This window comes from Ailuropoda melanoleuca, chromosome 2 (genome assembly GCF_002007445.2).
Source record: "Ailuropoda melanoleuca isolate Jingjing chromosome 2, ASM200744v2, whole genome shotgun sequence".
Classification (NCBI taxonomy): Eukaryota; Metazoa; Chordata; class Mammalia; order Carnivora; family Ursidae; genus Ailuropoda; species Ailuropoda melanoleuca.
Genome location: NC_048219.1, coordinates 163,472,823 through 163,499,567, shown reverse-complemented (window position 1 = coordinate 163,499,567; position 26,745 = coordinate 163,472,823). Strand labels below are relative to the sequence as shown.

At 39.0% G+C, this 26,745-nt stretch overlaps 1 long non-coding RNA gene across 1 annotated transcript in view; it reads right to left on the bottom strand.

Annotated features, from left to right (window-relative positions):
* Positions 1 to 2,305: 2,305 nt before the first annotated feature.
* The window catches only part of LOC109489083, a 219,320-nt gene continuing 194,880 nt past the window's right edge, over positions 2,306 to 26,745 (bottom strand). The window contains exons 3-4 of the long non-coding RNA XR_002142020.1: positions 9,955 to 10,015; positions 2,306 to 3,208 (exon numbers count right to left, since the gene is read on the bottom strand). This is a non-coding gene — a long non-coding RNA (uncharacterized LOC109489083). The remainder of the gene's footprint in view (positions 3,209 to 9,954; positions 10,016 to 26,745) is intronic.

The following is a 26,745-nucleotide window of genomic DNA, read 5'->3' as shown; positions in this document are numbered from 1 at the left end:
GATACAGCATGAAAGTGTTTAGTTAATTCTCCTATTCAGTACTCTCAAGGGTGATAGCTTCTGCTTTAGTGCTTGGTCAAGCCTTAAACTTTATGTGTTTTGGCACTGCTCTGTAACAGAAGTGTTCATGGCCAAGACTGCCAAGTGCACAGAGTAAATATAAATTTTTATCAGTACAGTAAGTGTTCATAATACTGACTGTCAGTGTAAGGCTATGGTATGCTTTTATGATTCCAAATATTAGAAGAGCAGCAAGGCTTAGGAGTGGCTGTGGACGCTTCAAATGTCAACTGCTGATGCCCACCAATCACTATTGTACATAATATAGTTCCCATGATATTTAGCATGGGATAAGCAAGGAACCAAGAGGGCAGGGGTCAGGATCTAACCCAAGCTTCATAATGACTCTCTTTGAACCATGCAAAGTCCTCAGAAGTCTTATCTGTAAAATGAGACTATCACTGGTAGATCAACCTTGCTACAGGCTTGCTAGGAGAAAAAAATGCAATAGCACATGCAAGAATGACATGGAAGCTCTGAGGCATGACAGTACAATTGTGATGGCCTTCATCCAAGTCCACTCCATTGTTAAAGAATCCAGAGATTTTTCAAGTTAGCTGTTGCATTAACACAGGCTATGTATGTGATGATACAGAATAAACTGTTTTACACTCAGATCCATCAACTTCAGAGGGATCTTCAGAAATCATGTTGCCTCCTCAATCTACTTCCAGTCATTTTTAACAAATGCAGATAACAAACAAAAATGCTCCATACACTTTACTTAGGGTTGATGACCTAGATTTCTCTCATCTATCAACTAGCAAAGCCTGGTTGAGCAAAGATCTGTGCTGATCTATTGACTGGCTTCTAAGGGATGGTGGTACCACCATGCTTATCGTGGGAGAGATTCCAGTGTCACAGGAAGAAACTAAACAAGATATTACAGAGAGGAATAAATGGCCTATGGGGCAATGCCTCCTAAAGCAATTCCAATCTATTCCTCTTCTCTTCACCTGCTCTGTTCAAAACTGGGCCCACGCTCGCAAGAGAGCATTGGAGCATCTGTGCCACTCCAGCACTTTTATATAAATATTAAACCTACTTGCTGTCCAAAAAAAAAAAAAGGAAAAAATGAATCCTGCTCTTCTCCCTTTGAATGTTATTAAATTAAGTCTCAAAGTGCCAACGTTTTTTTGGAACTCCAAAAGATAGCTTGCTTAATCTAGGAACATTCTTGGCCAAAGAAAGGATCTGAGGTGAAATCAGAGTGATATTTTCTGCCCTAGAAGGTCTTTTGAGATGTTATGCCTGGTCTGGGATTCCTGAAGCCCTGGTGAATCACACATTTTCAAAACTGGTGATCTCTACTACTCTTGGATTGCTCTCTAATGGTTTTATGATCCTTCATTTTATATTCTCAAGCAAAAAAAGGGCAAGGACAGCATCTTTACTTCTGCCATATCCCCTGTACTACCCAACACAGAGCTAGCATTCAGTGCAATTTTAATACGTATTTTGTAAGTTCTCCTAGGTAACATGAATAATTCAGTAACTCTTTTGTTAGAATGATCCTTTCATTCATCCAATAGCACATGCTGTTTATCCTTTTATTTAGCAACAGAGATGCTCCAAATCTTTAAGCTAGTGGAGCCCAAAGGGCATTTCGTGCCTGGTTCATCTGGTTCATTCTTGCGCTGAGTGGGTACCTCTTGTTCTCCTTCTCACTTTTCTCTTCTCATCACATCCAACTGGTCATGTAGCTTTACCAGTTCCATCCACCAAATCTTTCCCCCATCCCCTTCTTCCCCTCTACCCCTAGTTCTGCTGCCCTAATTCAGACCCTCCTGTCTTCGACGCGGACTGTTTCACAACCCTCCAAGTTATTTTGCCACATTTACTTTTTAATGTAATCCATACATATTTCTCGAGTACTGACGACGAACCTGGTGCTTCCTAGGCACTGGGGATAAGGACCAAATCTCTGCTGTCTAGGGGCTTTCATTCTAATGCTCAAACAGTAACCAAGAAAACAAACTCGATCATTTCAGATGGTTTTAAGTACTACAGAGGAAATTATTTTATTACTGACTGGAGGGTATTAAGGGAGGATACTTTTTTTAGGAAAGGCATTTTGAGTATGTAGCATTTAGCTGAGTTTTGAAAGATGAAAAGGAGCCAGCCAGCTGAAACTGGGTAGAGAGTCTCCCAGAAATAGACAGAGGCACAAAACTGGAATAGAGAATAAGCCAGCATGAACGGAGACTAGAAAAGGTGAAAGTGTCACGGCAGCTGAGATGGGGAGGGGGGCTGGTAGCAGATCACGCGGCTTCATTGGATATTGAAAGGAGTCTGGATTTCACTCTAGGAGCTAGGAGCATCAAGATGGTACTGGAGAGTTTTAAGCAGGGAAGAATATTATTAAATATAATCTAATTTTTGATTAGTTCACTCTTGCTGTCCTGGGAGATTGGATCGCATACGAGCAGAGCCTGAATCAGAAAAGCACATTAGGGGACTATTACAACAATCTAGGTAAGGGAAAATGGTGATGGAGAATGAAACAAAGAAAAGAGATTTAGTACGTATTTTAGATATGGGGAGTGAGCCCACACGAGAAGTAAAGAATGACACTTAGGATTGAGGTTTGAACATTTGGATGGCTGATTTTCCCATTTATTAAGATGGGCAAGAATGGACAAGGAGTACATTTCTCTCCATTCTCCACAAATAGAGCAGTTTTTCTAAAATTTGTGTCTGGTGATGTTTTTGCTCACTTAATATATTTCCATCATCTCCTTGCCAGGCTAGACTCTGAGCTTTCTATCGTATGCATGATAACACCTGTACTCATGCCTCCTATCCAGCGTCCTCTGCCATCACTTCTCCACAAGGCACCCGCAGCTGCGGCCATAATGAGCTGCCCACTTTTCTGCAGACTGTTCCTTCGCCCTTTTCCATGTCTCAGCACTCACTGTTCCTTCTGCCTAAGACTCCTTTGACCTTCCTCCTCTTTGTTGCAACTTCCAACTTACCTTTCAAAGGCAGCCTGAGTGTTACCTTTTCTCCAGGGTAAGTTAGGCACTCCCCGGCATCCTCACGCTCTCCTGAACAGCCTCAGGGATTGGGCCAATCACACTGCCTCGACTGGACGTGTTCTGACTTTGAGCTTGGTCACCAGTAGGGAGTCTCACTCCACTTTGTACCCCTAGAACACAACACATGGCCAGGAAACACATGAGTGGTGCTGAGTAACTGTATCTGAAGGACATTAAAGTTCGAGACAATTCTAACACACTACACTCCAAAACTATTAGTCTATGCAATTCTTCCAATTATATAGACAGACAAATCGCCAGACAGAGGGTATTTAGAGGTCCACAGTATGCAATCTTTAATTCCCCCAATAGCCCTCAGGCCTAGGCTGAGATGAACCTCACTACAAAGTCACGTTTGGCAATTGCTCTGCAGCTATTCTTGATCTGATTTATTTTCGACTTATTTTGGTCCCTGAGGGGCATGGGCATGGATAGAACTGGAAAGGAAATTTCAATATAGGTATATACCTGGATTTTAGACGAGTTCGCGTTAGTGTCTCAGACAGCACCAGGAGCCCGCAAACGGGCTTGAGGAGTCACTGGTGACACAGCACTCCTGGGTAAGCCACATCGCACAGCTCCCCCCAGGGGCCACATAACCTGTATCTCACCCCAGTGATCACAGTACTATTCCTCCTTCTGGTAAGCAAGGTGGGGGTCTGTGCTAATTGTTCCCCTGTGTCCTATATACATGGCATACAGACCATAGCACACCACCCACTACTCTTACCCAGTTGTGTGGGTAAAGCTTTTTTTTTTTTTTTCCCTCTAGCTTAGCCATGGACATTTAGAAACATGGAAGAAATTTTTGTGCAAAAAAAATAAATAAAAACATGCCATCAGGATAATTACTTGATGGGTCCCGAGACCCCTGAGACTAGCCACTGCACTTTGAGGCAAGATGTTTTCTTAACGAGGAAGTCATTTTCAGCATGTCAAAGTCATAAAACTTAATGCCGACCCCTCCCTATATTTTATACCGCGTCTGTGCTGTGCTTGCCTCGATCTGCTGCCAGGAGATTTATATTCTAATAACTTGATTTTTAATTAGTGAGAAACCAAGGCAGTACCAGTTAAATGTCTCACAAAGCATTGCAGATGACTCTAAATGCCTTATGATATAAATACCTTTAGCAAAATGAAAACACAAGTAGCTTTGCATATATTTATATGTTTTGCCCTTTAAGTTTTGAGTTTAAAGGCTGAAAGCAGAGCCAGTGGTAAAAGGAAAGCAGCTTCCTCTGAAGATCCATGCATTAAATTAGTCTGACTCAACTCGGTGCATATTTACCAGGCACCTACTGTGTGCAGGGACCTGCAGAGACAGTGACACGGAGGGCCTGCCACCAAGCTGCTCTTCAACGCAATGTATCTCCCAAGGGAAACCTCTTCTCTCTGTTGAGCGGTCTAAAAGACAGGGCAGGCCAGGAGTACGCATCAGCTCTGGGGTCCTAGAGCATCTTCTCGGCAATTGGTAAACCACACAAGTGGAAGTGATGAACTCTCTTCATTATAATTAATTTTTGAAAAGTTAATTTTCATTTCCCCTAAGAACTTTAGGTCCTTTTTCAAGTAAAAATTTTGAAGTAAAATAATTTAAACTAAAACAGTTTAAAGGTTAAATTGTCTGAATGAATAAAAGAATGTATTCTGTGACATTTCAGCTCTGGACTAGAATAAAATTTCTGGTTCCTTTTAACTCTAGACTAGAATAAAATTCCTAAGCAAGCAAGACCAAGAGTCTCTCTTTTATTAGGGAAACAGAATCAGGTGAATTCTTTTTACATAGAAATCTGTCACAGAATCAGTGTTCAAGACTGGGAGAGAGCAGAGTTTAGGTAAGCCGTTCGTTCGTTCGTTCATTCATTCATTCATTCACTCAGCCATCCAGCCGATGGGAAGGCGCCAAGCACACACTCATCGGGCACCTCTCTGCTTCAGGCTCTGCCTCCCGTGCTTCCGTTCTCTCTTCGTGCTTCAAATACAATTCTTCCATCAGGCAGAATCATTTTGGTGTGTTCTCCCTTCACTTACGGAACAGCATGTTTTGTTTATTTTGTTTGTTTGTTTTACCAGCGCTAGCATACCATCTGCATTCTGGGGCACTTCTTTCCTTTCCTTGGAGAAGTAGGAGCACCCTCCAGACTGATTTCTGACCCCCTCGCTCCAGGCACTGCCCAGCACGGCGAACGGTCAGAGCACAGCAACCTTGAGGAAGCCGGAGGTCCTGAGCTGCCCGGTGCTGAATGGTCAGCATTTCTGAGTCAGGAGAAGAGAGACAGATGGCCCAATGAACACTGAAGAAGGCTCCAGCCAACACTGTCTATTTCTCATTGTCACCACTCCTCTGCCATCTGGACGGATTCTGTTTGTCCTCTGTGCTGTCTTTGGGATCTATCTTCGTTTGCTCAGGTTGCCGTAACAAAGTGCCACAAGCTGGGTGGCTTAAAGCAACAGGACATATTCTTTTATAGTTCTGGAGTCTCAAAGAAAAAGGTCACGGCATTAGCACGGTCACTCTCTCTGCGACTCGGCACATTCCCTCCTTGCCTCTCCCAGCTCCTGATGGCCGCCAGCATTCCCTGGTCCGTAGATGCATCGCTACAATCTCGGCCTCTAGCCTCACGTTGCCTTCACGCTGTCCGTGTCTGTATTTCCCTGTTCTTCTGAGGACACCTGTCATTGAAGTAGGACCCATCCTGATCCCAATGAGATGACCTCATTTCAACTGGATTATATCTGCAAAGACCCTATTTCCAATGATGTCAGGATTTAAAGGGTGTGTCCGGTAGACAACGAATTCTGAGGGGACACTATTCAACCCAACACCATATCCAATTCCCCTTCCTTAGCCCTTCAAGTACAGGGCTTATTACTACCAGGAGTATTAATTTAGTCCTCAATCATTTCCTTGAACTTGTTCATACAGTTGTAACTTGTTAACATCATGTGTACGCTGTCCTTGGTCTCCTCAAATTACCCAGTGTGAATGCGTCATTTGTAGGCTGCTGGGACCCTGACTGATACACGGGTCCTCCCAGGTACCTCCTTCATTGCCTCCAATGTTTTGGCTTGCTTTGGCTTATAGAACCGTTAAGGATAGAAACTATTGAGCCAGGAATGGTTTGCTTTGGGGCGCCATAGCCTTTGCAGGGAAGGACCATCCTGCTCAAATAAGCTTCTGCTCTTAATCTGAACTGGCCTGAAAGTTTTTCAGATGTTTGACACTGATAAAAAAGAACTCCAGAGTAAAGAAAGTCAAAAGGATGAGAAAGGAGATGGCCTTAGAATACAGTGGGGCAAGAGCACGAAAGCTCCCATATAGCCAAAGGGAAATATTTTAATAACCATGGAAAAGCAAGAAAGGGATAGAAATACTAACAAGTCAGATATGCCTTTGCTGACCTGACTACAAAGGTATTTTTTTTCCTTTTTATCTGTGATTTATATCAACACATCCTTTCAATCCTGGAATAATTCATTTTGGTATTTCCCACACTGTGCTTCAGCTACGTCTATTCTAAATGAAATTGGTTCATTGTTTTCATTTGTATATCAGTCTCTGATTCGAGATTAATGTTAATTTAAAAAATGACTTGGGAAGCCTTTGATTCTTTATTTATATTCTGAAACAGCTCAACTAGAACAGGATTTCATTGTTCCGTGAGACTTTGTCTCTTGAAGATTTTAAAAAATTTGCTGATGAAGTCATTTTGGCTTGACAAATATTTTGGTAATCATTGACCAATTTAGACATGTCTTCTATAATAACGAACGTAGTTAAGTTTTATATTGCTTTGGTTATTTTGATTTTATTGGAAATGTTCATTTCGCTGAGAATTTAATATCATCAATTTAGATCTATATAAGGCAGGTAGTTATAATATTTAAATTTTCCTATATCTGATTATATCCTCCTCTTTCTTCTCCATATAATAAACATATGAGCAACTGTCATAGTAATAACACCATTTGGCAGGTGCCATGCTAACCACTTTACACACCTCTGTTCTTTAAACCTCACAACAGCGCTCGAGTGTAGATGCTGTCATTTTCCCATTTTTGGATGAGAACACCAAGGCATATATTATGATGGCTACATTTTCCTCCTCCGATGTATTAATATATAAAAGACAGTAGCAGATCCCCTCCCATGAGACAGTTTTGCTCAAAGTCCCTCGGATCAGAACGGCAGCTTGCAATTCCATCGCAGCTGTCTAACATCAGGAACCGCCCTCCTAACTCTCAACCTATGTGTACCGGTGGTTGTATTTCTTTTCTTCTTTCCTATATTGGTCTTGCCAGAGGTTTGGCTTTTTTATAGACAGAGAACTGATTCTTGGATTTATTAACAAATTCTACCTCTTCTTTTTTTTAAAAAAATTCCCTACTTTCGGTTTTTCTTGTCATACTTAGATTTATCTTTGCTATCTTTTTTGTTCCTTGAATTCAATGGTAGGCATTTTCATTCTTCCTTATTTAATGATAAAAGAATTTAAAACTATGAAATTTTCTCTGATTGTAACTAGTAAGAAATCTTAGGTTGAACCATCTGAAATTGACATCAGTAGTTGACAGTTTTTGACATAACAAAAACGATCATTTCATATGGTTCAACCTAATGCAGAGTGTTACTGTCATAATTATTTTTTCAATATTCTATCATTACAGTTTGTATGCTTTCTTGTTTCAAAGATTATTTTAGATTGAAGATTTAAAATTTGTAATGGCTTGATTTTTTACTCATTTTTCAAATAAAGAAAAATTTGAAATTATTTTCTAAAACATAACTCCATTGTTCTCTCTAGTCAAAAAAATTCACTTTGGCATTTCTATGGTGACATTCATTACCCACCATTCTGCTTCTCAACATGGTGTGCCACCTGTTTCTGTGCCCCTCGCACCAGGGGTGCCAGGCTGAACCCCCTTCCTCCACCACCTCTGGCTTTCCTCACATTCTTGCTTCCCTGTGAAGTGTCCTGTCCCCTCATCTACACTTGCTGAAAATCCTAATCTTTGAGAAACAGAGTCACTTCCTCCACAAAGACTTCCCTCATTCCCAACTTTTCCCACCAAATGATCTTGGTTAAATTATTTAATGCAATCACTGAATTTCAGTTTACTCATTTGTAAAGTGGAGATAATAATACTTCTTTTTTAGGTTGCCATGGGGATTAAGTGATATAAAGTGTCTCAGTCAGTAGGAGGATTCTTGGCATGTATAAGGTCAATTAATTTTTCCTGTGTGATACTCAGTGACTCCCTCAAACCACTGTCACATTTCCTCCCTCTCCTCCTGCCAAACCTCAGTCAGAGTTGTCTACACTCACAGACTTCATTTCCTCAACTTCTATTGTAATTGGGCCTCACGACCCCTTGCTCTACAGATGAACTACTGGCCAAACTTGCCAGTTTTCTTTTCCTTCTCATGTACTCCCGTGATCCACCATTCTCTTTCCTCCTTGACTTTGTCTTCCCAACACCAGTCCCTGGCTCTAATCCTGACCGCTCCTTCTCCCTCATTCAATCAGCAACTATGGTTTTTCCCACCTGCTGAATACTATTGTTCCTCAGGCTTCCTCCCCTAGTTGTTTTTCTCTTTTTATCACAAACTTTTGGGTCATTTTGCACATTTACGTAGGCATTTATATTACTAGTTGTAACTTTTTCTTGAGCTTAAGACTCACTTTTCCAACTGCCTCAAGTTTGCTGCAGAACGACAGAACGCCATGGCTAAGGCCACAGCTTGGAGTCCTAGACACCTTGGATCTTATCATCCGAAAACGGGAGAATTACAGGAATACTGAGAGGTTAAATGAAATAATCCATGTGAAGAATTCTCATCTAGAACCTTGGGTCTGTCTCTCCCCTCCTCACTCCTGTCTTCTATCTCTTTCACAGACATTGAACATCTACCCCTAAGTACAAACTGAAATTCATATTTTGCCCTTATATTTGTGCTGCTTCTATTTCAGTGAAGAACAATATCATATGACCAAAATCTAACAACTATCTCTAAATTACTCCTCAGACTCAGTTGGTCACTTCTCTCCTGTCCTATTCTTTAACGTCTTCCACGTGTATCAGACCCCCACTCTCTCTCTCTTAGGTGGTTCTAATAGGTTTCTAACACCCAACTGGCCTCTCCTTTCTTTCCCATTCAGTACATTCTCTACACTGCTGCCCGAATTATAATTCTAAAACATAAATGAAGTATGCTTTAAAGCCTTTTAAAGCTCACCTTTGCTTAGAGTTTGTCATGCTCACAGGTCCTCAAAACATACCTTCCTTAAGTACTCTCTAGTTATTCATTCTTTAGCAACTGTTTTATCCGTTGGCCCATGATTGCAACAGAACTTACATGTCTTTGAGTTGTTTGAAATTAAAAGCTCTAACTTTTCCTTATAGCTTCCAGTGAAGCTGTCACAGTGTTCTACAGATGATCACCTCATTAACATTGTTGTCAACCTGAATCCTGATGATAAATGCTACTATTATTGAGTATTTACTATGTGTCTTGTACTGTGTTATGTGCTTTGCTTTTATTATCTCATTTAATTCCTATGGAATAAATACTAGTACTATTAAAATGAGGCACAAAGAGATTAAGTAAGTTGTCCAAGGACCTGCAGCTAGTAAGCAGAAGACCTAGGATTTGAACCCAGGCAAGTACAGAACCTGCCTTTTTCAATACTACATTACTCACATAGTGCATAACAATACATGTTTGCTGAGTAAATATTCAAAGACTCAAAATGAAAGTAACTCTATTTCTTAAAAAAAATGCCTAAAACAAAGTGATGGGAATAAAAATGCTATTATTTAGCAATATGTTAAATAAGAACTGATTACATACTTATCATGTGCAAAATGATGCTGTAAGAGGAAATGACAACGAATTCCTGGTGCTCTTCTTCCTGAGATGAAAAACATGGAAAATTGAACCATTAATTTCTGTGGTAATTTCTCAAAGTAAATAAGTCAACTAATTACATATTTTCTGATTACTTGTCTATTTTAATGTTGGCAGCCTAAAAAGAAGTTTTTGAGGTTAACAGTTCCTCAGACTTCTTCATGTTTTCTACCCCATCTTTTAACATGGGTGCATTCTGTCCTTTCTCAAGGAGAAAAGCCAATAAAGAAGATACCAGGGTAAAATTTAAAATTTCATGGAGATGTCTTGAAATAAAAAGAGATATAATCCATTCCCATATAACGTCTGAAAGACTTGTAAGAAGAATAATTAGAGATATGAACTCACTGGCAAAATCCCTGGATGCTGGTTCGAATTAACTAGCTTTGTCTGAGTTGGCTAAGTTTAAACATGCCTCTGTCAGCAAGTCCTTCTCGCCTTCCCCTTCTACTGTGACCCAGAGCTTCTTACTGGTCACACACACGTCTTAATATTCTCAATATTGAAATCGATAGAAGGAACATCTTACTCTTCTCTTTCTAAAATAATCTACGGTCATGTATACTATCAGTGAACTTTTATTCATGGCAGTACTATAGAACAAAAAAGTAACTTTAATAGCCTATATAATTTATAGTATTGCATGCTCAAAGATAAAGGGAACTGGTATAAAATAAGAACTTTATCAAGTAGGACTTGTTTTATGGAAAGCACTGTACCTTGAGAAGAGTACAAAGATCAGTCACAATGTGTGTCTGACTTGCACCGTAAAATTGTTCCTTCAATCATCATTGACCAATTACTGTTTTATTATATTTTCTTTTTATTTTTTATGGCAGAGAATGCAATTTTCCCACAATCAGTCCTTCAGCACAAATACAATAACAATTTGGAGGAAGAGAGAGGAGAAAGGAATCTTAGTTTTATCTGCACAAAGGGACCAATTGGAGCTCAGTTGTGCATACAGTTGTATTTCAATAGAGTACTCTAAAGATATCTTCCTATTGTACACAGTTCTTATAAAAAAAAACAATCAAGAGAAAACTTGTTTTGACTGTGTGGTTTGGAAATATTCCTAGAGATTTTCGATTTTCTTATGCACAATGGATTTGCAGAGATGTAAGTGTGATAAAGCAGCACATGACACCGCTTATCTTCCAGATAACTGTCTTTATCGTGGTCATTACGAGCATAGCCAGGGTTCTTGTTTAAAAGGAAAAAGAAGTTATTTCCATTAAAAAAAACTTGCCTTAAAAATTATTAGAGGTTTAATTTTAAAATCTAAGGGCTTACTTACTCACCATTTGAATAAAGAAACACATCTATTTTAATAAGAGATGCTCTTTAATTTTTAATTTAACACCTGCATTTTTTCCCATGCCTAATTTTAACTCCATGCTGGAGAAGGGATGTCCTTCTCATATTCATAACTCACCCTATTTTGTAGGGAAAGTGTGGCAAAGAGGTGGCCAGCAATGGTTTTATGTTTGCTTTACTGGTCCCTTCAGCACAGGTGTGATGCAGTGGGGATGTGGGTAACAATACAGTGGAGTTATTATTTAGCTCCATTAAGAAATTAAATAAAGCAATAAATGCCAAATTAGATGCTTTCTTCTTCCTATCCCTTCTCCTGGTACTTCTTTAGGGGTGTCAACAGCAGCCCCAAGAAAAGTGGAAGGTTGTGATACAATGGCTTAATAATGCCTCTGATTGAAAAAAAAGAAAAAAGAAAGAAAAACAAAAAGAGAAAGAAAAGAGGAAGAAATATAATACTTATCTCCTCCTGATAAATAGTAATATATGTCTAAACAAGTATACTTTATTATTTAGAGAACATAATTTTATTTGCGTATGTGTTTCCTTACATCAATGCTCACAGTTATGTATAAAGAAATGAGCCCATGTAATGCTTTTCTATGTATTTCAGAGGACATTCTGATGTGGTATGTTGTGCACTCCCCCACAAAAATTGTCCTTACCTCACTACTTTGTGGAAATGTAATTTTATCCTGATAGAAAATTACTCCATAAATATGATATGTGGGTGGGTTGAAGCACGCCATATAATTATTTCTTAATAATAACTATAAATATAGAATAACAGGCTACAAGTTGAGACTAAAAATAGTGAGGGTAGGTAATGGAGCATTTACTATTTTTTAAAGTAACACTCTAAATATAATACAGAGTATCAAAATTTCAACTTGTTAGATTGCCATCTGTTAAAAGATACTGTCATTTTCTTCCTTTCTTTCTTTTTTAAATATGTAAGATTTTTATGTGGTATTGTCTATGAAGCCTGAAGCAGACTTTGAAAGGTTACATATGTATTGTAGAACGTTCCCATTTTTTCTAAGATAGAGCCCAAATGAGATAATAAGACTTGGCTTTTATAACATAATGATAGAAAGGCAATACTCACATGCTAAAAAATCCAAAGAACTTAAAACATGTTTTTGCATGGTATATTTATTTTCTTCCTATATTTGCCTACATGCTTGTTAACTGATAAACTCTAATGATTTAAAATACGATTCTATTTACATCTCTATCCGCCTCCTTTCTTAAGCATTTTAGATAATTATTAAAGCAAAGCCACAAGCTTCTCTTTGGCATCGGAAAATAACTTAAAATATTTTTAACCAAATAAAATACATCATATGAAATTATTATTTCTTCCACATTGATAAATGAGAAATTTAGGCTTAAGGAATTCTGCCTAGTGAATTAAACCAAGTTGTGAAACTTCAAGCAAAACAAAAACAGGGCAGGAAGTAGCTTCATCCTTTTGAATTTTATTTTTTCTAGAGAAGAGTATCGAATGTCCAAGGTTAGAAAAGGCCATGCCTCTGTACAAGAACACATCAGGGATAAAGATTATTATTGAATAAGTTTTATTAAGATTACTATTGAATAAGTCATGCCATGCAGTGAAGTAGGAGCTTGTTGGCCGTTTGTCGCTGGTGGGCTACATTTTTCACAGCTCCCAAAACACTTAAACAAGAACGTTGACTCCATCGATGGACGGATTTCCATTGCATAGAAAGAACCCACTGCAGCTTTGGAAGGCATCACGACTGGACTTCTGTCATGATTGAGACCTACAAGTTGCTAAAGGTTGTGGGGAGGTCTACTCCGAGTTCTGTTTCGTTTCATAAGGCTTTGGTTCTGACTTTAATTTTCTTCAGCTTGCCTTTGAGAGGCTGGAAACTACAAGATCTCGTTCACAAGCGTGTTCAGAATCTCTTTTAAACCCGTCCCAGCTTTATTTTCTTAAGTGACTTAATCAAAGGTAATTCGAGTTCACATTTTTGTATCAATGGTTGTATTTAAAGAGGTCTTATCTGATTTCCATCACCAATTACAGGCTTGCATTTCTTGTTTATATCCATCTCGAAGCTGACAAGGGCCCGGTTTGGTTTTGATAGGAAGTCAAGCCTTCATCTCATGTCAAAAGTCCCTAAAGCACATTTGTTCTGGTAAAATTATATCTCGGCAATGATGGGTTCTAATATGAAATGAGGATGTGGTGGCATGGGGTGGTCCCTGCCACTTTGTTTGAAAAATAAATTGTGAAACCTCAGTAGTAAATATTTGCCTGAGAGAACACAGTGGGAGGGAAATTACAGTGCTGGGGAATATTGCCATTAAGGGGACTGAAGTCAGAGGTTAACGTAACAGGAGTTGGTCTAGTCAGAAAGGTCAGAGCGGGTTGGCCCACTCCGCAGAGAGCTCGTAGATGACTTTTAACTATTTTTGGCAAGATAAACATCATATGTCGCTGCCTTTGGGAGCAAAGAACAAAGGTCAAAGACCCAGGGGGATTAACTTCTTAAAAAGAGATACAATATTTAACTTGGCTGCCCTCAAATGCCTTGGGTTTTCTGGCCAGCTTTCCTTAGCAGTGGAATTCCAGGTTTTGTTGAAGCCAAACAGACTGTCTTTTAGAAGTCAAGCTCTTAATGCTGCAAACCTAATACGGCACGAAAACCGTAGGTAGGGTCCAAGTTAAATTTTAGACTCCTGGTTACTCAAGAGGCACAGCGGTCCTATTTGTTGTGGGGCCGTGGGCCACGCCCCAGCACCCAGCGCGGCACTTCCACCCCCACCCCCCCACCCCCCGCGGTTCCCGACACCCTGCTCGTCCCGCTGCGCGCTGCACCAGGCGGAAGACACGTCTGTCCCTTCGCGCGGACTCGGGCTGGCTTGAGCTTCTCTTAGTCTATCCTATTAATCATTGAAGTCATTGGCTTCAGAGGGTGATTCCGGAGCCCTATGACCGTGGCTGGCTTCATTCTAGCTGGGCGACACTGGATAAGGTATTTAACCTCATTGCACCTTAGTTTCCTTGAACCAGCATGTGGCCATAATCAGTAATAGTATCAACTTCCTAGGTTAAAGTGGGACACAGTCCCTCACTCACAACTCGAAAATTCACAATACACCCATTTGATGGGCTGAACTGACGTGAGAGGGTTTACAGGCTTTACCTCATTTATTGCACTAGTCACACATTTCCGCCCAGAAAAGTTAATGTGTTATGTTAGGGCCGGTGCCCCAGACCCTCTGGGGGGGTTATATACTCCATACGTGTTACGTTGCTGTTTTAGGATCTTAAAAATGTTGAATTCTGAACCATATCTGACTCTAGAAGTTTCAGATTAGGAATTTCGCTTACTGGCAAAATTGAGAGAAAACAATCAAAATCGGTTAGCTGTAGTCCTTGTTCTTCGGATCCTAACAGCTGGATCAATATCTGACACAAAAATAAATCCTAGTGCTGTTTGTTTTAGACACTAATGCTTACTGGTCACTTAGCACACGACGCTCTTCACACCAAGGCTTGGTGAGGTCTAGCTACTTGTCCAAAGTCACACTCTTAGGAGGGGACAGAGTTAGAATTCCAGAATGGGCCAGTTAATTCCAAAGTCTATGCACCGGACTAGTTCACACACTGCTGGTACTAAAACCCTGACCATCCACATCTCCTAGAACGAAGTTTTGGTTCTGCTGTGGATGGAATCCCCTGTGCTGTGTCCACTGGCATTTTTAAGTGTTCCACTTTCCATTGAATTCTTTGCTAACGCTAATAAAAGCAGGGACAGATCAATGAAATAGTGAGTATCCAAAAGAAAGATCAATGACATATTGTGTGTATGTGTGTATCTAGATGCTTAACAACTGCTCAGTTAAGATGCACTGAAATAAATAAAAGCACATACTGCATAAGTTCTCTGTTGTTTCACCTTCTGTAAATCACTTCTCCAAACTAAGTTGGCCAATATATGAATATTAAAGTTATTTAGTCTTCATCTTTTATCTTATTATTAAGGCTTGGATATGTATAACACAAAATAGCCTCAGCTTTATATCAGATTTGAGCCTTCATGGAAAGACAGACTTATTCACTGATTAATGGTATTTTTTATTATATAAGCATCATACCAATTCTTTTTTGAAGATTTATTTGAGAGAGAGCACACACACAAGAGCATGAGCTGGGGGGGGCAGGGAGAAGGAGACTCCCCACTGAGCCAGGAGCTGGACACGGGGCTCAATCCCAAGATCCGAGATCATGACCTGAGAGGAAGGCAGACGCTTAACTGACTGAGCCACCCAGGTACCCCAGCATTATACCAGTTCTTTAGGGACAAAACTCCAGTGTATACATATGGAAACAATTATTTCCTCTTTTTAGTGCCAATTAAAACACCTTATCTGAAGCTTAAAAGAATGATTTCACTTTTAAAATATATTACCTTTTTTATATTTTTTGAAATAGTACAGTGGTGGTAAGCGGGAGGTAGTGAGAGACCGGGCAGAAAAAAACAGATCCCCCTTGGGTTGACCACCACCACACTCAGGCTCTTGCCCCCCACATTGTCTTACGTGTCTGTTGTAAGCATGGGTGTGTGATTGAGATCAGCAAACTTAAACTCCATTTATTATTTTATATCTAAAACAGATTGTTTTCACTTAACTTATGTAATAGAGAACATTAGTAATAATTATTCAGTGTGACAGAAAGAGCTTAGGAGAAGGATGACAGCTGCTAAAATATTATGGTGTAGCCTAAGTTATCAGTGTAACTGATCATACTAAGCGTCCCACATTTCATAATTCCCGGTATCCATACTCCTTGTGCTCACCTGCACAGACTCTGGCCTGAGTCTCATAGGACTAACTTTGCTCAGTGAACACTAGCAAGTTGATAAAAACAAAGGCTTGAAAAAGTACATTTCCAGGGCACCTGGTTGGCTCAGTCAGTTGGGCATCTGCCTTCGGCTTGGGTCATGATCCCAGGGTCTGGGATCAAACCCCACGTCTGGCTCCCTGCTCAACAGGAAGTCTGCTTCTCCCTCTCCTTCTGCCCCTCCCTCTGCTTATGCTCTGTCTCTCCCTCTCTCTCAAATAAATAAATAAAACCTTAAAAAAATTGAATTTCCATTGTCTCATGAACATGAACGTATGTTTAGGCCACCCTGCTGAAAGGAACAGGAAAGGCCTTTGGAAGAGAGCTAAGTCACAAACTGAGGCCATCCCAGACCAGCCAGCGGCTAGCCAAGTCACCAACTCACTGTAAATGCTTGAGCAAGCCTAGCTGGGATCTCCAGAGCCCAGCCAGAGAGCAAATCTGCTAAGTCAACCCATAGACTCAAGAAATAACGAGCAGTTGCTGTTTTAAGCCACCATGTTTTGGAGTGGTTTCTATTACAGTAATAACTATCAGCATTTGCTCTGCTGTGTCTCATTTCCTCTGTCCATTGGAACAGAGGAGAGAGGATTTCAGTCCAGTTTTGAAATTCTATACTAATTCTTCATATTAATTTTACATGTCCAAAGAATTATAGAGTTTACATTTCCATATTATTATCATCAGTAGCAATATATCGTCATGACCCACAAGCATTTATTGAGCATACACATGTTTGGCTTTAGATGGGACTAAGTAAGATTCGTCAAAGGAAAGAAATTCCCCAACTTCTAGAGCAGAAGTTGGCAAACTTTTCCTACAAAAGGCCACATAGAAAATAGTTTAGGTTTTGTGGGCCATAGGGTCTCAGTCACCCCTATACAGCTCTGTCACTGTAGCACAAATGTGACCATAGACAATGTGTAAAAAAATTGGGCATGGCTGTGTTCCAATAAAAAATCATTTACAGAAATAGATGGCAGATTGAATGTGGCCCATGGTAGCAGTTTGCCAAGCACTTATCAAGAAACCGCTGAAACCAGACAACTCTACTATTGTTATATATACGGAGCAGCAAATCAGCATAAGCATTTCATTTTTTTTTATTGTGGTACAAAAACACACAACATGAGATATACCCTCTTAATAAATGTTTAAGTATATAGTACAGTATTATTAACTATATGCACATTTTTCTACAGCAGATTTCTAGAACTTTTTCATCTTGCATGACTGAAACTCCATACTTATTGGATAGTAACTCCTCATTTCCCTCTTCCCCTCCCCCTGGAAACCACCATTCTACTTTCTGCTTCTATAATTTTCACTGTTTTAGATAAATCTTATCGGTGGAATCGTACAGTATTTGTCCTTCTATGACTAGTTTATTTCCCTTAGCGTAATGTCCTTAAGGTTCATCCATGTGGTAGCATGTGACAGAATTTTTTCTTTTAAAGCATGGATATTATATTGTACGTATATAGAATGTTCTCTTTATCCATTCATCTGTTGATAGACATTTAGATTGATTCTACCTCTTGGATATTGCAAATGAGGCTGTAATGAACACAGGAGCTCAAATATTTCTCTAAGAACCTGTTTTCAATTCCTTTGGATAAATATCCAGAAGTAGGATTGTTGCAGCATCATAGGGCAGTTCTATTTTTGGGGGGGGAGGCATCTCCATACTGCTTTCCATTGTGGCTACACCATGTTACATTCTCACATTTTTGGTTTTTGTTTTATAATGGCCATCCTGATAGTTATCTTGTTCATCTTCATACATCTGTTGGCCATTTCTATATCTTCTTTTTCTTCTTCTTTTTTCAAAAACACAAGGCTCAAACTCACAACTGGGAGATTAAGACCTGAGCTGAGATCAAGAGTCGGACACTTAGCCCACTGAGACACCCAGGCGCCCCAGCCATTTGTATATCTTCTTTGGAAAAAATGTCTGCCTAAGTCCTTTGCCCATTTTTTAAGTTGAGTTATTTGTATTTTTGGTATTGAGTCATATGAGTTTCTTATATATTTTAGATATGAATCCCTAATCAGATTGATGGTTTGCAAATATTTTCTCCTGATTCACAGGTTGTATTTTCATTTTGTTAATTATTTCCTTTACCATGCAGAAGACTTTGAGTTTGATGTAATCTCACTTGTTTATTGTGCTTTTGTTGCCTAAGCTTTTGGTATCATATCTAAAAAATCAATGCTGGGCCACCTGGTTGGCACAGTCAGTAAAGCATCTGCCTTCAGCTCAGGTCATGATCTTGGGGTCCTGGGATCAAGCCCCATATCAGGCTCCCTGCTCAGTGGGGAGTCTGCTCTTCCCTCTACCCCTCCCCTCACTCATGCTCTCTTTTTCTCTCTTTCTAATAAATCTTTAAAACAAACAAACAATGCCAAGTAAGGCCAATGTCAAGATTTTTCTTCTAGGAGTTTTGTATTTTCAGTCCTACATTTAAATCTTTAATTCACCTTTGGTTGATTTTTGTGTATGGTATAAGGCTCCAATTTCATTCTTTTGCATGTGGATATCCAGTTTTCCCAAAACCATTTACTGAAGAGACTATTCTTTCCCCATTGCATATCCTTGGCTCCTTTGTCATAAATTAATCGACCGTATATACATTGGTTTATTTCTAAGCTTTCTATTGTGTTCGCTTGGTTCATGTGTATGTTTTTATACCAGTCTCATACTGTTTTGATTACTATGGTTTTATAATATAATTGAAATCAGGAAATGTGTTTCCTCCATCTCTTTTCTTCTTTCTTAAGATTACTTTGGCTGTTCAGGGTCTTTTGTGGTTCCATATGAATTTTAGGATTGGTTTTTTTTTTTTCTATTTGTGAAAAATGTCATTGGAATTCTGATAGGGATTTTATTTAAAGTATATATCCCTGGGAACTCAACACCCCAAGAAACCCAAAAAAATCCAGTCAAGAAATGGACAGAAGACATGAACAGACATTTTTCCAAAGAAAACATACAGTTGGCCAACAGACACATGAAAAGATGCTCAACATCACTCATCATCAGCGAAATACAAATCAAAGCCACAATAAGATACCACCTCACACTAGTTAGAATGCCTAAAATTAACAAGTCAGGAAACAATAGATGGTGAGGATGCCGAGAAAAGGGAACCCTCTTGTACTGTTGGTGGGAATGCAGACTGGTGCAGTCATTCTGGAAAACAGTATGGAGGTTCCTCAGAAAAGTTGAAAATAGAGCTACCCCACGACCCAGCAATTGCACTACTAGGTATTTATCCAAAGGATACAAAAGTGCTGATTTGATGGGGCACATACTCCCCAGTGTTATAGGAGGAATGTCCACAGTAGTCAAAATATGGAAAGAGCCTGAATGTCCATCAACAGATGAATGGATAAAGAAGATGTGGTGTATATATATGTCTGTGTGTACACACACTCACACACTGGAATATTACTCAGCCATCAAAAAGAATGCAATCTTGCCATTTGCAATGACGTGGATGCAACTAGAGGGTATTCAGCTAAGAGAAATAACTCTGTCAGAGAAAGACAAATACTGTATGATCTCACTCATATGTGGAATTCAAGAAACGAAAAAGATGAACATAGGGGAAGGGAAGGAAAAGTAAAATAAGATAACAGAAAGGGAGGCAAACCATAAGAGACTCTAGACTATAGGGAACAAACTGAGGGTTGCTGGAGGGGAGGAAAGTGGGGGAATGGGGTAACTGGGTGATGAGCATGAAGCAGGACATTGATGTAAGGAGCACAGGTATTATACGCAACTGATGAATCTCTAAATTCTACCCTGAAACTAGTAATGCACTATATGTTAAATAAAGTGAATTTAAATTATAAAAAAAAATTGAAAAGAAAAAAAAAGTATATATCCCTGGGTGCCTGGGTGGCTCACTTGGTTAATTGTCTGACTCTTGATTTCAGCTCAGGTCATGATCTCCCAGTTGTGAGTGTCATGAGATTGAGGCCTGCGTTGGGCTTCATGCTGGCAATGGAGCCTGCTTAAGATACTCTCTCTCTCCCTTACCCCACCCATCCCTTCCTCTCTAAAAAAATAGTAATAAAAAATAAAGTATATATCCCTTAGGGAAGTATGGACATTTTAACAATATTAATTCTTCTAACCCATGAACTCAGAATATCTTTCCATTTATTTGTACATTCTCAATTTCTTTTATCAGTATTTTATGGTTTTTAGTGTACAGTTCTGTTCGTGGGATTGATGTTCTTATGTTGAACTATCCTTGCATCCTAGTGATAAATCCCCTTGGTGATGATTTATGATCCTTTTAATGTGCTGTTGGATTCTGTTTGCTGGTATTTTCTTGAAGATTTTTGCATCTACTTTTATCAGGGAAATGACTTGAAGTTGGGGGTTTTCTCGCGCTTGTTCCATGCTGACCCAGGAGAAACCATGGTGAATAATACGGCCAGCACAAATCTTTGCCTTTAGCCTCAGCAGCCTGCTACCTGACGCCCTTTCCTGTCAGTGCTCAAATTTAGGCAAGACAGACATTGGTTCCTTGGGCAGCCCCCAGAGAAGTCTGCACATTATACTTAGGTTTTAGTTTTCTCCTTCCTTCCCTACGGAGAATTCAGGAGCTGGGAGTTTTGTCATAACTGTGCCACACTGAGCTAGAGGAGGGACTGTGGTGAGTGAGGGCCACAAATTGTCCTGTTAGTGTCAGTGTACCTGGATACATGCTTATGTGGGGTGCAGGAACCCCTCATTCCCTGGATTTCTCATGAAGGGAGTTGATCCATGTATTATTAAATGGGTGTTTTCATTTGAGGACAGAGAGCCTAAGGCTTCCTATTCTGCCATCTCAATGATATCACCCCCTCTGTTTTGTGTGTTTTTAATGGAAGTCACATTGCTTGCTTGAGGTTTTCACTGGGCAGGAAAATGTTCTAAGTAAAATGAAAGCTTAGGAACAGGGACAGGTGTAGGGATAAGAAAAAAAGAATAATAGATACAGATAGGACAGTAAAAATCACTGATGATCCTTCCCCTACATGATGTCATGCAATTGCAAACCACCTAATTTTATTCATAATAATGTTTTAAAAAGCTTTAATTTAAATACAGGATCAACAAATATTCATGTAAATAGCATAATGATTTTCAATACTGACTTTTAAAAAACCCTCATTAGTGACAAACTATCAATTTGCAATCATATTTCACATTCATCTTGTCCATATGCTACAATGAGCATAGCTTCCATTTGTGTTCAATAAAGGTTTGATAAATGAGAGAAGAATTCCATTATTTTTTGGAAGATGCAATAAGAAAGAAGACTCTTTCTGCTCTCATTTTTTTTTTTTTTATGAACTCCAAAAGAGACCAGTCATTTCACTGGCAAGTTGGAAGCAAAACTAAGTATCCACTGATTGAGACTTTGCTTAATTGTGGACATAAAGCAGCACTGTATTTGATACTTAAAACTATCTCTAATAGATATGTTTGTAACACAAGACCTCGCCAAAAAAAATAGCTTTCTATATATGTTATCAAAAAGCAACTAGAAATTTTAATGGGAAAAAAGATCACAGTCTCAGTTGCAACACAAAGGATCACGACACAAGAGACAGAGTCATAAAGTATCTAAATAGTCCTTAAGGACAAAGATGCTGGAGCCAGGCTGCCTGGGTGTGAATCCTGGCTCCACTGCTTACCAGCTGTGTGACCATCGGCAACTTGTGAAACGCCCCGCCCTTTCCGCCTGTGTTAGAGTGCAGACAGTAGCACTAACTACTGCAGAGCTGCCGAAGGGATTCAATGAGCAAATATGTGTGAAGCTCGTGGAAAAGTGCCTGGCAAAAAGTAAGTGGTATCTTTGGGTTAGTTTATTATTTATTATTGCTATTATTTCATAAAGAATTACAAAATGGTAATGAGGGACATACTATGCAATAGATAGAAATAAGAATAAATACCATGTCCCAGGACAGATAAAGTCAAACTCAAATTAGCTAAGACAATAAGTTAGAAATAGAATAGGGCACCTGGGCGGCTCAGTCAGTTAAGCCTCTGACTCTTGATTTCAGCTCAGGTCCTGATCTCAGGGTCATGAGATCGAACCCCGTGTTGGGTTCCACACTGAGTGTGGAGCCTGCCTGGGATTCTTTCTCCCCCTCTGCCTCCCCCCACTTGCTCTCTCTCTTGCTCAAAAAAAAAAAAAAAAAAAAAGAAAAAAAAAAAGAAAGAAAGAAAGAAAGAGAATAGAAAGAACAGAAAAAAATAAATAATGTGTACCTGACTGGAATAATTCAAATGAATCTAAGATTTAAAATATTAAACGAAATTAATCTATAAATTTAATGCAGTTCCAATCAGAATTCCAATTTGGTTTTACAGAACTTGGTAAGTTGATTACTAAGTTAACTTGGAAGAGAATTTTGGAAAACTCACCAGTTATAATGATAATGCCCTGACAGGTATTAAAATATACCATAAAACTATTAATTAAAAACATGTGATATTGGTACAAGACCAGATAAGCATTAATAGAACAGAATAGAGATCAAAGAATTACACTCATCATATATGGGAATTTAGTATGTGATATGATGGCATTTTAAATAATTAAGGAAAAGATAGACTACTTAATAACTGCTATGAGATGTGGCTCTTTAAATGGGGGAAGTAGGGACGCCTGGGTGGCACAGCGGTTAAGCGTCTGCCTTCGGCTCAGGGCGTGATCCCGGCGTTGTGGGATCGAGCCCCACATCAGGCTCTTCTGCTATGAGCCTGCTTCTTCCTCTCCCACTCCCCCTGCTTGTGTTCCCTCTCTCGCTGGCTGTCTCTATCTCTGTCGAATAAATAAATAAAATCTTTAAAAAAAAATAAAAAAATAAAAAATAAAATAAATGGGGGAAGTAAAACAGATTTCTCTCACACCAAAAAACCTCACACTTTATCTTACAGAAACATAACTTTCAGATGGATTCAAGAACTACACATTTAAAATTTACCAAAAATAGAAAAGTACTAATATATGCTATTCGAGATAAAGGAAAAACCCAGTTCTTCCCACTGTGTTTCTCTCCTGTGTGTCTCCTTTACTACTCCCAGCGAACACTTCACTTCTGACACTGATAGTCACCAAATGTGTCCAGGTTTTTACCCACATCAAGCAATTGTCTAAACCACCAGCTGGGATGTCCTGTAATTTAACTCCATTCTGACCCTACCTAAAGACAGTGTCAGATTTCCCAGGTAAGGGCTTGGTCCCATAAGACTGACACCCCCCCATCCCCACGGCAGAGCCCCGTGCTTCTGACCAATCACCTATAGATTGGAGGCTCCAGTGCCCACCCCCCTGCTCCTTGTATTCAATTAATTTGCTAGAATGGCTCACTGAACTCAGGGGAGCACATTTCCCAATTTACTAAAGAATTTGATAGAGAGTATAGATGAACAGCCATGTGAAGAGATACATAGGGAAGGTCTGGGAGGGTCCCCAATACAGGAGCTTCTGTCTCTGTGGAGTTGGGGTGCAACATCCTTCCAGTGTGGATTTACCAACTTAGCTCTCTGAACCCCATCTTATTGGGATTTTATGCATGTTCAATTATTAACTCAATTTCCAGCCCCTCCCCCTTTCTGGGGGCTGGGAGGGTAAGGCTGAACTCTAGCTTCCAATCATGACTTGGTCTTTCTGGTGACCAGCCCCCATTCAGGAGCCCACCCCCACTGTCAGTCACCTCATTAGAACAAAAGATGCTCCTAGAATTCTTATCACCTAGGAATTCACAGGGTTTTAGGAGCCCTGTGTCAGGGATGGGGTCGAAGTAAATATTAGAACAATAGATGCTCCTAGAATTCTTATCACTTAGGAATTTACAAGGGTTTTAAGAGCTCTGTGCCAGGAACCAGGGGCAGAGGCCTATATACATATTTTCTGTTATCTCACAACAGAACACATAATGCAGAAGCCATTAAAAATAATATTGTCTTTTTAAAAACATTAAAATGTAAAGCTTTTATAATAAAAAACATTAAATTAGAAAACAGATAAAAGAATAGGATAAATTGTTTCACATATGATTCAAATGATTAATATCTATAATACTAGATCATAAAAATCAATTCAAAGAAAAAACCAAATATAAATATCATCCATGAAAAGATGCCCAACCTCACCATTAATCAGAGAAGTGCAAAACTGAAAAAACTGGAAAAAAAAAAGATTTATCAATTTTTTGCCTGTCAGATTACATGAAATTCAAAAGTTGTAACATTCTACTTAGCTGGTAATGCCCAATTGTGCCCCTGAGAGAAATGCAATTTTAAACCAAATTGTAACTTTTAAGAAGTTGTGAGAAATGGTTTGGTTACAGCGAAGATGCTTGTACTCATTGTCGGTGCAAATGCAAATTTCTAAAGCATTTTGGAGAGCAATTCAGGGGTTTCTAAAAAATAATATTGATACCATTTGATCTAGCAATTCCATTTCTAAGAATCTATGTTATAGGCAGGCACGTAAAGCAGACAGAAACAGACACACACAGACAGATGCTCATTACATTATGCTAATTGCAAAAAAAAAAAAGGAAAGGAAAGGAAAAGAGCTAAAGGTCCATCTATAGGAAAAGAGTCAAATAATTTAGTTCCAGAGTCTAGAATACTATGCAGCATTTGAAATGAATATGATAGATCTTTATGGAGTGATCTGGAAAGATATAAGATATTTAATACGTGAAAAGACATTGGAATAAAAAATAATAATAATAACACTAATGCAATATTTATCATATGCTAGGAGTAATGCAAAGTATTTCATCTATACAATTAATATAAGAAATAGTCAGAACTGTGGAACACACACAGACATTTCTCAAAAAAATTCTTTGAGGTAAGTACTGTTGCTCTACATATTTGAAACGTGAGGAAGCTGAGGCATAACGGGGTCAAGGACTTGAAGAAGGTTAAAGATTTTGAATTCAGGCCGTCTTACTCCTGAGTCTTAGGTGTATATGAGATGATGCCTCCCTAAAAATGAAATTAAGCAAATAAAACTGCACAATGTCTAAGACTCCATAGGGATAGGTGGGCAGGTAGACAGATACACTGTGAGCACATGGGTGAAGACCTTAAAGGATACATATTGAATTATTGACAGCATTTGGTTTTTGAGTAAATGTGCAGAGGGAAAAAATATCTTTTTACTGAATATATTTCTGTATTGTTTGAAGTTTTACAGAAAGCATGCATTCATTGAATACTTGTGTAACTTAAAATATTATTTAATTTTAAAAATAATCATTGAACCATTATACACACCCACGTATTCAGTTTACTCTCTATAAGATGTTGGTAGTTATTTGTGAAAAATGATATATTGATGATGACAACAATGGCTACATTTTAAGAACTATTGAGATCATAGGCTTCAAATCATTTACTGATCAGTAAATTAAACCATATTCTAAATTTCAATCCATCGAGGCACTGTTGGATGACTGCACAGTATAAAATATATTGGAGCATAATCATATAAACATCTTGATCCATTGTCATGTTCACTGCTCTGATATCTGTGTTATTAAATAGTTCATCTTCCTTTCTACCATTTGTGGTTTCCTTTTCCTTTTCTGTAAATCGTGACTTTTTTTCTATAAATGGGTGATCTTTAAATGGGTGACTAGCTTCTGTGACACAAAAGCAGTCTATAACAGTGACAAATCTTGGCAGGCCAAGTTCCCCGGTTTTTAAATAATTCTTTTATTCAAATGGACTTCTCATCCAAGCCTCCGAGAGCAATCTCAGAGTCTTGAGGCCTGGGACCTGGAGCAGACCCGCTTCTAACTAGAGTGCCACCTTATTATGCCCGAAGCAATTCAGAAAAGCAACCTGAGAAAATAATTGTTTACCAAGCACATGTTTGCTGTTTCAGAGACCCTTTGAAAAGCATCTCATGGCAAAGGGGGCCCCTGCTGGAATAGAAGGGGATGTTCTGATCTGAATTTTCCTGGATAATTACAATGGTCTGATTTAATGCAGGAAAGATTTTTCCATGCAAACATTAGACAACAACCAAGATTCTTTATGGTACAATGTGATATGAAATGATTTTATGCAGACAAAAATTTAAGGCTAGCAAAATTCAAAGCTTGATTGCTCATGGGATAATATTTCAAGCCTCCAATCATTCCATTTTAAAATACCTCAAGTTTACAATGATGAATCTAAAAAGCACTAACAAACCCTACTCATTCAACTCTAGTTCTTGAAATGGCATCTGCCTTTGAGCTATAAAAATAACAGATGATTTTTTGATAGCTTATCAGTTAACAGACTGCTTAGTTAGGGTAGCACATTTTTATGCTAATGTCAGCAGAGAGGGAGAGGGAAAAGGAAAGTAAAAACACAGAGCACTACGGTGGGGTAGAGAGAGATTTAAGGACACATTTTGATCAAAATATTAGAGATTTTCTTTTCCAGGATTCTTCCCCTGTAAGGCGAGAACACTGACTTAGAATTGTTCCAACCTAAAATAGACCATAGGGCTAGGTGA